This window comes from Corvus hawaiiensis, chromosome 5 (assembly GCF_020740725.1).
Source record: "Corvus hawaiiensis isolate bCorHaw1 chromosome 5, bCorHaw1.pri.cur, whole genome shotgun sequence".
NCBI classification, from domain to species: domain Eukaryota; kingdom Metazoa; phylum Chordata; class Aves; order Passeriformes; family Corvidae; genus Corvus; species Corvus hawaiiensis.
This window is the reverse complement of record NC_063217.1, coordinates 46,030,373-46,044,491: the sequence shown is the minus strand read 5'-3', so window position 1 is coordinate 46,044,491 and position 14,119 is coordinate 46,030,373. Positions and strand designations below refer to the sequence as shown.

The 14,119-nt window shown below is 38.4% G+C and overlaps 1 long non-coding RNA gene across 1 annotated transcript in view; it reads right to left on the bottom strand.

Annotated features, from left to right (window-relative positions):
- LOC125325634 overlaps positions 1-14,119 on the bottom strand; it is a 208,643-nt gene that overhangs the window by 105,730 nt on the left and 88,794 nt on the right. Inside the window, exons 3-4 of the long non-coding RNA XR_007203450.1 lie at positions 12,136-12,213; positions 1,637-1,790 (exon numbers count right to left, since the gene is read on the bottom strand). This is a non-coding gene — a long non-coding RNA (uncharacterized LOC125325634). The remainder of the gene's footprint in view (positions 1-1,636; positions 1,791-12,135; positions 12,214-14,119) is intronic.

The following is a 14,119-nucleotide window of genomic DNA, read 5'->3' as shown; positions in this document are numbered from 1 at the left end:
TCATCACTGAGATAAAATAGGGGAGACAATACTCTATCTACTCTTATCAGTTCTTGTGGCTATTGTAGACTACAACCAGCTACCTTTATTTGACCTCTTTAACCATCCCAGTTGGAAGCCATAGGATATTACAGTCACAGAAACAAGCTGAGAACATCACAGAAGTGACTAAGTTTGATTTGAACCGCCTAGCACGGGCCCTGCACTATGCACCTTAGCCACTCACAAGAGCCACAAGAGTGAGGAGTTTAGTATCACCTGTTCACACAGCTTGGCTGCTTGGCAATGTAGGAATATTCTAGAAGAGTCATAAACAAGGTCAGGTAACTGATGTTCTACACATGTGGTGAAACTTGTGCGTTTAAACTGTCAATGTTTTTCAGCCTGACCTTGGGCTCAGCAAGATGTCATCAATTGTTCAGCTTTTGATTCAGCTGATCCTGAGCAATTCTTCTGACCCTCTAGTTTTTGTGGCTCCTTTGCATCTGGTTCTTTTTTTATCACTTCGTTTTTCCTTTTAGTTGTCCTCTTTGGCAGGAGTTTTCTCATCCCTTTTCTCAGCTTTCTTTGGAGAGCCTAGATAAAGCTATCCTTGAATTTTCTCTATTTTACACCTCTACTTGGGTATTGGAAACACTTGACTGCAGGGACTTGTCTTTTGTTCTCTGTTGGTACAGCAATTTGTCAGACAGGTTCCTGACCTATGACTTCTCTCTGATTCATGATGGTAGTGAAAATAAACAACGAGAAACAGTCATAAGAACAGGAACAACAGTAATAGATGAACCTAAAAAGGTTTTAGGTTTTTAATACTAAGCTCACTTCATTTCAGTTTTCTGGGATATGATGCAAAAAAATCACTAGCAACACCAAGAAAGTGTATGTGTGTTGGAAACAAAGTTAAATGAAATTAAACAATCATGTTTTAAGATGATATTTTATACCTTCTTAGAGTCATTCTGGTCACAAAAGAAAAAAAAAAGCCTCAAAAAACCCCCGCACTCCCCCCTGCTCCCCAATCCAAACACAAAAGCAAGAGCTAAAAGCAGAAAGGAAAAGAAACAGTCATAGGAAATGAGAGGGAGAAATGCAGATGACACACAGCATGTCAGACAGAAACAATAATACAAAGCCAGGAAATTGTTGTCCTCTAGTGATGACTTTGGCCTACAGTCATGCTTACCCCATCTTCCAATATCGTTTGGGTAGTTAGCTGTGATGCATGCTATAGTGTTACTTCTTATATTTATATTTCTTCTTTTTTGTATGATTTCCTCTTGCAGAGCTTTAGGAAAACACATTTTTCAGCAATTGCTTCTTTAAGGTGAATGCTGTCTCAGTGAAGAACTAGCTCAATTTTATTGCCTTTCATCTCCTCATCTCTGACATCAATGGGAAATAACCATCTGTGTAACTACCAAATACATCTGTGAGAAAAAAATCTATGCCAGAAAATAATATTACACTCCTAAGCAACATCCCCTTAAGCAAGGAAGTTGGTGATGCAGACGTGTCTCTGCACCTCTCCTCTGCGCCCACACAAGAGGGACAGAGACAGATGAGAACCTGGCTTTGAATTGCTTAACTTGTATGAGGCTCTTTTGGCTTTGCTGGCACCTTTGTCCCTGGTGCTTACCTTGCAGGTTTTTTTGTCCCTTGTATCTGTCCATCGGAGGAGATGATAAGAGATTTTTCATGACCCAGTCTTGTGGAATTTGTACACATATCTGAATGCATGTGTTTTGAAGTTTGGGCAGTTTGATCCTCTCTTGAGTTTTTTGGAATCTTGTCTGTATTAAAAAAAAAAAAAAAAAAACAACCAAACAAAAAGGGAGAGAGAAAAAGCAAGCTAGAAAAAGATTAAAATATTAAATAATAAAAAATTCAGGCTCACTAACAGATTTCTGGAATGATGTCTTGCCTTTAGGTTTAAAATTGGAATGTTTTACAGTAGCATTAATATGGCACACAAAAGCAAACCCAAACAATTCAAAGGATGTTAATATTTGATGTACAAACACACATTTAAGAAACAGCAGGAATTTTGGACTAAATAAAAGCAGAAATAAGGAGAGACAGCTGGGAGAGGTGAACAGGAAGGCTTGAAACTTTATGCCAACAAATGATAAAGTACAGTTTTTATAAGCCTACTTTCTTTATTCTCTATTCAAATAAAAGAAGCATTTTGCTACTGTCAGTAATATTTATGCACTGACTAAAGCTAAAACACACCGGCTGTGTGAAGTTTAGTTTTTTATTCAGCAGAGCCTATGTAAAATATGTGTGAAAAAAACCCCATTGTACCATGTGCAAACTTAAATTCTTTTTAAAAAAATATAAGAGGCTGACCTTGCAACCTTTCTACACATGAGTAGTCACTTCAGGTCAGTAATAACCATCTAGGTATTTCAAAGCACTGCACACGCATTCATTTATCAATGGGAAAATTCAGGCACGTAAAGACAAGACCAGCAAAAAAGGATTTACAGGATCAGGTCCTAATTTTTATCTGTCATATTGAAATGGATTTAAAACTAAATACCTTGAGAAGCCTGAGGCAAAATACAGTACATATACTTATGAGTTAATCGGGCTGTAGAAAGGACAGAAGACAAACCCAAGAAAGCAACAGTAATTTCAGTGTCTGTTTATAAGCTTGGGGTTTAGCATCCATATGTTTTACAACTGCCCAAACTTTTTCAGCTTTCCCTTGCTTCAAAATACACTTTAAAAGAAAATACATAGTTTTATGTGTACAAATACATATGGTTAAGTTATGCATAAAAAAGGAGTATTTCTATACAAGGTGAAGAAATCGATATAATCTCATTGATATCACAAGCCACAGATTAGAGTATAGTTACATCATAAGGTAAAACATAAAAGGTACATAAAGACACATTTTTAAAATAGTGCTTCTGGCCACAGACAATGATGACAGTTTTTCTTAGAGCACTTCTGTACTAAGGAAAGTGTATATCTTTCTTTATGGCTTCTTGTGCCAACAGTTTTTGAGCAGAAATTAAAATCGGTGGTTTGCTCTGCCTAAGAAAATTGGTGGCTTCTTTATTACATTTTACAGAGGGGTCCAAGACACACACATGGAACTGCATCTAAAAGCCATCATAGTAGTCCAGAATTAGTCTATGATTTTATTTCCATGAATTACACCCCTCCGTTGTTGCAGTTCCCAATAATCCAGATCTTTTAGAAAACCATTCCTCTTTTGCAATGAAGTAATGCACACAAAGAAACTTTTTCACAGACCAAGTATGTGCATTTGTAAGCTTTAGTAAAAGCACCATGAATCTTGAGTACTTTGGCTAGAGCACTAGGAAAGGTAACTTTGTATTAGTGAAAAAAAATCCCTAAAGCCCTTAATGATCCAAAGGCTGAAGCAGTATGTGTTATGGAGAGACAAGCTGGCAAACAAACAAATGGAGATGGATATTACTTGGGGCTGTCAACACAGTAGGAAGAACATTCCAATGGTAAAATTAAATCATATTGAATCTGTGCTGCAAATGGCATTTTAAAAGCACTGAGGAGAGGAAAAGCAGTCACTATTGGTGCAAGATGGTAAACAGCACCAATAATGACAAGCATTTCACCAAAAATTGGGTCTATTTTTAGGACAGGATTTTCTTGTACTTTAAATCAATGCTCACAGATGAACATGAACAATATTAGCCCAGGTATTGTCCCAGCTAGTAAATAGAACCAGTACAGACCAAAACAAATTTCTCATGTTGGGAATGAACGCTGCTTGCCATAAAGGATTGTGATGTGCAGCTACAGCCCTACAATAATCAATCATCAATTGGTCATAGAAGGAGCTTATTCTGCCATTATACAAAGATCTTAATTTAATATATGTTCACTGTTCTCAAGAGATAAGAGATAAAGGTTTCTTCCAGTGAGTAAAGCAATAGTTTCTATGGAGTCGACACATTTAAATCGAGGAAAATACAAAACAAGAAAATACAAAGCAAGAGAAAAATACCAGAATATGCAGACTGAAGCAGCACTAGCAGGATTCCTATGCTATTTCTTGCTTCATCTAAAAAATGCAGCATCCTAACTTTTCTAATTTAGGAAAGGGGAAAGGACATTATAATCCATACCAAAAATATTCTTGAAGAATTTAGAACTCAGTATTCCTTTCCAAAATGACAGGAAATACTGTACTGATCCAAATTTTGTCAGTGGAAATTGATCCAATGAAATGTGTGCCCTTTCAGAGTAAGCAGAAGGCTATTTTAAGCCATGGAAAAAATACCGAATTATATTAGAAGGTTCATAATAATATAGTTTAAGGTAAAGGTTAAGTATGTAAATAAAATGCATAAAATCCTCAATAAATTCAAAATCAGAGTGCAAAAATGGTTTGAATCTGACAAAGTTTTTATATTCAAATTCATAACTCTTGAGATCTCCTGATCGTAACATTAAATCCCCTGGAAAAGGAAGGGGATGGAAGGAGAAAAAAAGCATTTCTGCTGTTTATTTTCAAAACATAGGCATTTTCTTTCCCTTAAATGAGTTTACAACCACCCTGGCACCTATTCTGCACCACTAAATAACAACTGGATGCTCATGCTCGGAAAGCTGGGTGAGGGAAGCAATTTCAAATTTATTTTCATAGTGGAAAATAGGTTTTGCCAAAATAGTTTCCGTTTATGAAAGGAGAGAACAGCTGTATTTGGTTTATAATAAATCTTTCACAAATCAGTAAAAGCAAATAGACAGCACAACTGTAACACATAAAAGTGGAAAATATTAAACAACAGACAGTGAAATTGTTAAACTTTCCCACAGATGCTGTTGGTAAAATGCCTCTGCAGAATTTGTACATGAAATGTGCATGAAAAGCGAACCTGAAGGCAAGAGGCATTGGAATGAGGCAGAATTACTTAGTAGAGGAATATCCTATTAAGGTGGCTATTCTGGGTATGGAGGAAGGTGTCTCCAGCAGCTTCCTGCTCCTATTACTGAATGTTAGTGCAGAATAATTACTTGCTTGCCAAAAATGAGAGGACATTGACCCTGCAGACTTATTGAATTCGTGCTGCTTGCCTTCGGGCCATGTCGGGGGTTATTCAATTTTGCCTGAGGAGGACAATCTATTATGAGAGATGAGTCAAGAAGGCACCTTCCCTGATTGCCCCCCAAAACCATTATCGCAGTGTGGAGGGGCCATGAGCAGCGAGTGGATGGACGAGGCAGCGCTGATCCCGATTACCGGGGGACCAGATACAATTTGCATTGTGAGCAGCACTGGAGCTCTGGGCAATCAGCCAGGGCTGGGGCTGGCAGTCGCACGAGCGCCGCGCCGCTAATTGCTTGTGCTTGGCAACCTTCACCCTCACGAGCAGGAGGCTCAGTGGCTTCATCTGCACCTGGGGGAATATTTTTACACTGACAAAGAAACACAAGTTGTCCCCAAAGGGAAAACCGAATATTTAAGGTGCAGTACATTTTTACACCTCTTGTTACAGTGTTAATTGTTTGATGTTGATGTTTTCCAGCAACTTTATGAGACAGAATCAAGTCACAGCTTCATTTTAAATGAACGGACTTAGAAAACCAACAAAAAGGTTTCTGTGGAGTTAAAAACCAAAACTACTTAACCAAAACAAACCCCAAAGATTCATTTTTTTGAAAGATAAATATGTGATCCTTTGTGACAAGCTTGCCTGAACATCAATGGGAATCTTTCCACTGGCTTTTAATCACTTCCAATAAGGCCAGTTTTTTCACATGGAGGTCCTGTTCTTACAAGATTTTACAGGTTCCTCAGCTACGAAAGGAGGAGTGCTGTGTTACATACCTGAACACAATTGCTAAATTTATGGAACTAATTGGACATGTAAAATAAATCAATGTTTTCCAGTTCTCAAAGGATGCGCTCTTCCCAATGTTGCCTGCTGCTGGTAAAATTGATCTGAACCCTGACTCAGAGCCAAATAAATCCACGGGAAGTGTTTTGTGACTCATTTAAATGTGTTGGGTTTAATTTGAACCATGTTAAGCTCTTTGCTTGTGAGCAAACAGAAACTTAGCACAGAAATACATGTGAAAATATAGGTTTCTGAACAGAAAAATGAAATTATTTCCTCAGTTCTGTTAGTATAGTGGGAAATCATCCTCCTGTCCCACCCTGTTTTCCAATATTTTGTGTAGTTTGGAATTGTCCTAACGTCCGTGAAAGCCTGAAATATCTTTGTCTAGGTTTGAAAGTGAGTTAAAACTTATGGCTACCAAGCTTACAACATTAAAGTCAAATATGCCTTTCAGCACCTCCTAGTAACTGTAAAAAACCCCACTTCCTAATGGTATGCTGTCCATGTTGGCATCAATTATCACATTTATAAAGTGAACAAAAAATTTTAATGTTGTCTGTCCATGGACCACCAAACCCAAGAGCAAGGCAAAGTGAGTATAAATATAAACTAATTTATTCTGCCATGATGACTGGTCTGTCATTGGTCTGTGGGGACGGTTTGATGGGTACAGTGTGTATTTATGTACAAGTTACCAAACTGATTGCTCTTGAAACCTCAGCTTGGATTACATGAGGGCAAACAAAGGAAGATGAAGACATTGTGTCAATCTTGTTTGCAGTGAGTAAGAGCAGTCCATATTTAAGGGCTTGGTTTAAGACCTCTAGGTGTATTCAGACTGATAAAGTCAGTCCTTTCATCATGAAAACTCAATGCCATAATTAACTGTTCTCCTCAAAATAAAAAAAGTAAATAATCATAGTAACTTTTCCATTCACATACTCCTTTCCTGAACCAAAACAGTAATCATCAAAGTAACTACGAGAAGCACAAACACAGATATTGAGTGTCACTTGGGCTACCTGGGATATCCCTTTCACCCAGTTATTGAAGAAGGGCTCAGACCTCCAATCCATCATGGGTCATATGTACCAGCCTCACATCAATCACTCCAGTTGGGCTATCTAGAATAACACAAGGTAACTCTGTTTGGGCACTTGATTGACATCATACAGAAATATTACAGAATGGTAATAAAGCATTATATATTATTAAGCAAACACTGAAAAACATTCAAACCTTGCCCTGAAAAACAGTTTTCCTAATTTACTCCTTTTTACTGTATTTTCTGGAGTGGACATTGCTCTAACACCAGATAGCTTTAAAGCACTGAGAAAATTTCTGCCTGAACTGAGGGACCTCTGGCCAACATTCTCCTTGTCACATTTTCCTTGTGTCCCAAAGTGGAATATATTCCGTACATTGCATGATGAAAAGTTCTTGAGCACATTATTACTCTAATGAGATAACGATTAAAATAACATTTTGCATTCTCAACTGCTTATACAGTTGAAAGTTAAGTCCCAAGTTACATGCATGAAAGAACTGCATTATTAAAGAAGACTCCATTTTAATATTTACTAACTTCTTAGTGCATGACTTGGCAACCACCATAACATTTTTTCTACCATAGGGGTTTTTGAAGGCTTTGTGCTCTTTGAGCAGGATTGGGGAAAGCTCTGAATGGATTTCCTTTGTTTTATTTTCAGGCATGCTAATGAAAGAAATTTCTCTGTGGAGCCTCATACAGACATCCAAAGGTTTCTTCAGCCATGCTGAGCTTTGAGCTACCTTGTCCACACAGGAAGATATGTACAGCTAAGGACAGGGAATAGACTTAACTCTTTTACCCCAAATCACAAGCGGAAAGGAAGGAAGCAACTGGCTATTGCACTTTGCAGATAATTGCTAACAGCAGTGGAACTGTGACAGCTGAGAATCTTCCTTGTCAGCAGGGGAGAGCAGCACAAAAAGGTAACCTTCCTGGCATCCCGGTATTCCGTGTTTGGCCTCTTTTGGTCTGCCGGGATGGCAGGACATACTAGCTGAGGAGAGGCATGGTGCTAAAATGGCTCTGCATTTTGCCAGCATAAAGATTACCTTTCTAGCATATTTAGCACAATCTACTAGTGTTAAATAGTAAACCCCAACTCTTTTGTGTAGTCTCTACACACACACCCCATCTATCCACCTTTTCCCCCGAGAGTACACCTTTCAACGTCTCAATACTGGGTTGGCATCACTCTGATCTTTCTATGATGATACCAGAAGGTTATTCTCCAGATGAAATACAATTCTAATGATTCATTCTCCACTGCAGGCCTGGCCCACCTACTCTTGTTTTTGAGAGATCAAAAAGATTCAACAAAACCTGTTTTGTTCCATTACTAAATATGCAGCTTTTCTTGTAGAAGTGCTAACAGATAGGTACTGTAGCAGAACATTTCTGTGGCCTCAGTAACTTCACTGTAGATGCCAATATTTTTCAGATGATAGTCACAGTCCATGGGCCCTGGGGAATATACTCTAGCCCAAGATGGATCTGCACAACCTGCAGAAAAGGAAAAACTGCAGGATGATCACATACCTTTTGAAGGGTTGTTTACCAGCAATGTATGGCTGTTTATGGCCAGAAAGACAATGTTTAATTAATCAGGAAGAAGTGTTCCCACTTCTTAAATCCCTGACATGGTTATTTTAGAAGTAAGTGAACCAGATAGATTTCTGTTCTTTTCCTGACATTTATTGTCTTTCTTTCCTACTAGGTGAACAACCTTACCAACATCCCCAACACCACATCTCTAAAAATTAGTATTTTGTAATATTTCCTTTGTGAGAGAGTGAGATGAACCAGAAGTTACAGGATGGAAAACAGAGACACATGGCTCAACTATGCCTTTTAGTCTCTCATGAAATCATCAACAATTTATTATGAATAAAGGCAGTAAGATTTGGCTGAGGAGGTGGTGATGCTGAGCTCCATCCCATACTGCAGATACTCAGCCCTCCACATTCTCCCATGACAGAAATGGCTCTTTTAGCATTTTACATAAGATAAAGTTACTCTTCTGAGGAGATTGGCTCTTTATTTTCAAAAGCAACCCCCTTCCTGCCATTTCAAGTGACTGGAACTCAATCACCACCTCATCTGGAAGGATTGACTTGAGACATTGATTCTTGAGGTGCTGGATTAAGGCAGCAAGAGCAAGGCAGATTGATCCCATTTGTAGCTTTTTCTCTCAGATTTTACACTGTAGAAGCCATTTTGACATTTTTCAACTCCTTTTCTCTGTCTACCTTTTAAGAAAGAAAATGCTTTTCCCAGAGATCATTTTAGATTTGCAGATATAAAAACATATCTTAGAGCATTTCAAGGAGCTGACCAACTTAAAATGGAGTAGAATTTGATAATGCAGTGAATTCACTAATTGCATCTAATGCTTCGGTTTTATTTGTGGTTTCATATTAAAAAAGGATTTTTTAAAAACATACTTTGGAAACAAGCTCTCTTAGACCATCAATATACTCTATTAAGTAAATTACTGTTTAGAAACTTGTGTTAGAGGGTTAGTCCAAAAGAGCTGTTAAATTTTGCTACAGAAATAATTACCCTACTTTACTCTTTTAAGCATGTTAAAGCTCTGAAAAGGAAACTTTTCTCTCCAACTCCAAGCTATAAAGATACCTTTTTGTACCAGTTCACAAGAGCAAGCTAACAGAAAGGCAGTGGGCCCTGTAAACGAAAAATGCCTGGGAGCAATGATGAGCAGCACAGGACCAACAAAGCATCCTTCTTCACTGTTTCTCTGCTAGGGAAATTTGGCAAAAGTAAAGGAGAGGTTTTCTTCCCAGCCATCGCTGTGTGCCGGTACAATCCTTGGGAGCCATCATCAGCCGTACGTTCAAGTAAAGCATAAACATATTGAACCTGTCTTTATAATGAATAAGGTCTTCTGGCACTGCATATGTCACTTCTGGTCATGGACCGTAATTCTAAGCTCAGCAGTGTTCATATATATACCTCCATTTGGGACAGCAGCAGTAAAAACTGAAAGGTCTCTGGTTTCCACATGATATTTTCTGGCACAGATGGATTTTGCTCTGCATTGGAGGATTAGGATTAGAGTACAGACATAATAAAATTTCAGGGCTTCTTTTCCAGCATGGGTTCTTCTTATTAGAATCACATGGCACATAAACTGATCATAAAAATAGTAAATCTGTTATTTTTCAGTTATATTTATTATTTGTACATGAGATATATTGTGAGAAGAATTAATTCTGGACATGTATCAGCAAAGTGATATTAATAAATAAATCACTCCACACTTGGTTTCCCAGACATAAGAATTGCTTAAGTAAATAACAAGCTTGAAAAAATCAGCTTTTGACTACTTGCAGTATTCCATACAGCACATCAAAACGTGGTGTGTAACGTGAAGTCCTTTCTAGGGCAGTGCTGCCAAGGTTTGGACACATAGAAGACAGAGACGTGTAGCTAGAAAAGGCCATCAAACCATCAGATGAAGAAAACTTGATCTAAGACAGTAAGTGAACAAGCATAGGAAACACCTGAGCTTATAACATCAGGAAGAATATTATTTTCTAGGTGTAGACATAGCTTGGGTGAGAGGACCTTTGGTGAGAAAAGCTGGTCAGAGGTGGGTGGGATGAATAAAACTGACTGACAGGCTGCTATTGGAAAGTTAGACTAACCTGACTTGCTTATAATGACTGAAACAGGAGGCAGTGGCAAGAGGAAATACAAGTTATAAATCTTTGAACAAGAGGTGAGGACAAAACATGTAAGAGAAAATGGCAAGAAGATTGGCCAAGGTACAAGCTTGAATAGAAGGAAACAGACCCAGAGTAATGAAGTAGAGGTGGCAGCTTGCTTAAATAAAATTGTCAAACAAAAGACAGAAATAAAGACAAGAATAAAGTCCTCTGAGTGTGAATATGCACTTCTGGCCTGACTGCAACCACAAATATTGTAATAGAAAAATCAGCTCAGCACTTGTGATTCGAAACAGAATAACCAGCTTCAGTACAACAGGGAGCAAACCTTTTGAGCTCTTTTCCTCTCCTTAATTAGTTTCTTTGACAGTATTTTCCCTCCATCCATAGTGTTTCTCTGATGTTTTGTCCCAGAAGTTTTCTCTGGGCCCTTGCACCACCACTGAAACACATAAAGTAACTGTAGAGCCAAATCATACCCCAGACCTAGCTGTCCAGCCTTGATTCCCCAAGGAAATACCAATTTCTAGCACATGACTCACTCAACAGGTTAGGACCTTGCACTCAGATAACTGCAACCCAGTGAATCTCTGGAGGGCACAATTGACTTTTTTTGCTTAGAAATTTTGGAGAAACTAAGAATGTCACTTTGTGGTGTTTACAAGATAAAAACTGGATACCTGCTTCTGTGGATTCCCATGTGGTGCATCTGAAAGTGCAAAGTAACCTGGTGAGATGTCAGGCTGTGCACACTGACTGCTGTGTTCAGACTTTTCATGTTTTGACCAAGTCTGAAACACGTCACAACTCCCAGTGGCCTCCAGTTACTGGACAGCCACAGATGAACTTGCAAGGACAAGCTAATCTTAAGACAAAGAGAGATCTTATATAACTCTTCCAAGGGAATGTGAACTGTGCCCAGAAAATGGTGCTCAGAGTGGTGAGCAGAAATAAGGAAGGCCAAGTATTTTAAGTGTGTTTTAAACCAGGACCTAGCAGGGCAGTGGCTCACAGCCTACACATCAACAGTGGGAAAATATGATGAGGCAGGTGAGTCATCTCTGTTATCTGTATCATTTGCAGATGCTGTAACACTTGCAGGCTGCTGCTTTCCAAAATAACTGGATAAATGGGGGCAGGGATGCCAGTCTAGCAAATGCTGTCTCCTACGTCCTCCCCCAGCCCAACACTTCTCAGAAAAAGGAAGGGAGCTCACCTCCCTTTTCTGCCCCCAGGAGCTCCTGGGGGTCCATGCTGCATGTTGGGTTGCAGTCCCCCTGCAGGTCCTGCATCAGCCCCAGCCCAACCCTGGGAGCCTGGACCAGAGCAAAGCTTTTTGCAGCACTGCCTCTGCCAGAGCAGCCACTAAAGCAGGGGGCAGCTCCTAGCTCACATTCTTCTCCCAGAGCCTAATACATTTTCCATTTCCAAATTTTTTTTGAAAGCTTTCAACCTTGTGCTACTGTACAGACACTAAATGCAGTTGCCATATCTGACTATGAGTTTTGAATGGAATAAAATTATTCTATAGAATTATTTTCTCTGTTTCTCTCACCTTTGTCAAGAAGCTGTACAAATTCTCACTCACTATCAGAAACATTCCTCTGTTCAGGTTGACCATTCCTCAAAGAACCTTTTAAAGACAAAAATAAAAAAAATAAAAATCCTGTATTGTGATCTAGCAGCTATTTTTTTCCTTTTAATATGGGAACACCAGCCCCATTTGCTCAGATGTTTTTGCCTAATGTTCGTGTAAGTGTATGTGTGAGTGTGCTGGCTTATAAAACATCAGGCTAACATTTGGCATTGGAACAGTGTAGCAGAAATGAATAGCTCCTGCTTGCAGATAACATTCACATTGACCACTGATCTATTGAACTGTTATATTTAGAAGGATCATTTAAAGGAAAATCTCATAGGCTATTGAATTTGAAGCTGTTCCAGCTACTCTGCAGGGCTTTTTTTTTTTCGTTCCTTTTCTCTTCCCTGCAGTGAATTCTCCAAGGCAAATGGTGTAAAATATTTTGCTGGAGGGGATACTTTACTTTCAAGATTTATTCCTTTGTACCACAAATATATCAAGGAAAAAAAATCAAAGGTGATAGCAAAAATGTTGAAAGAACTGGAAAGTTTATTTTCAATCTCATTTTGAGAGTTTGACAGTCAAGCAGGGATTGTTTATTTTATTGTGGAGGGAGGTTTTATGATAGGCAGCTATGATCAAACTGAGATAACTCACATTATTTTATTCTAATATTAATTGTTTCTCCTTTGATGCCATGTCAGGGCAAAAACTGTCCTTCCTACTTATCTCAGACATCTGCTACAGAGTAACTGTCTGTTAATTATCTGACAGATACAACCTGCAAGTTTATTTTGATGAGCTGTGATCTATAAAATGTAAAATATATCAAACCATTATGTGTACAAGCCTACTTGGCATGCTAATAGCATGTATTTATAGATGCTTGGTCTCTGCTTTTCTCCTATCAATAGTTTGTATGTTGAGCTAACACTTGGCTTCCTATTTGCAATATGATGGTCAGATCACCATGCACACACCCTATTACCATCTGCCCTTGAAGGGAGAAATATGCATTAGACTATTTAATAGTCTGCAATATCCAAACCTGAGGGAATGTGTTATTGGTCATTTCACCTTGTGCATTCTCCTCCTCTTTATTATCTTCTTAAAGTATCTTGTGTCACTTTTCAGCCTTATCAAGTGTTGATAGTGAAAATAAACAAATATATCTTATTATTAAAGAAATTCTTGCCAGGCGGTAAAAGAAATATGTGCTCCTATGAGATTTGCTTACATATTCTGTGGATTGTAGATAGTATAGCTTTACATTTATTGAAATTGTCTTTTCCCCCGAGTTCTAAGAAAATGTGCCTAAAGCTATTATCGTATCTATCGACTCTGTGGGATTTAATGGACGTGGCTCCTGCTCCCAGGTGGTTGGAAAATGACCTCTATGAAGCAAAGTTCAAGCAGAGTGAAAGCTCTGAGGCTGAGATTAGAGACCTGTCAGTTGCCTGGAAGGATAAAAGTGTAAAATTATATGTGACGCTCAGTTCAGTCACATCAAACGGCTCAGAAATGTTTACTGAATGAACTACACAGTCGCTAATTACACTTTCGCCTTAAGTATTCACATTATCATGGGCAACAAGTACCCAGAGAATCTGGAAAGGGAAAGCTGCTAATAAGTATGCAACAATTACAGTAGGCATGGTTTTGCACCTTAATTTTCCTACAGTGATTATTTATAGTGAAGAGGCAAATTTGGCCAGTCATTGCATACAGTATCTCTGCTTTTAATCATCTGAGAAAAGATATGATAAATTTTAAGCCAAAATATAGCAACAGGAGTGTAACTATGAACAATAAAATAAACACAGCTTCCTCAAAACATGATAGAAAAAATTGCTTTAACCCAGTGACCCTTAGTGACCAGGCTGTTCAGGGTGGTCACATATATAATGTCAAATGATTACAGCAGCAACTAAAACCTGATGAACCAAAGTGCACCTAA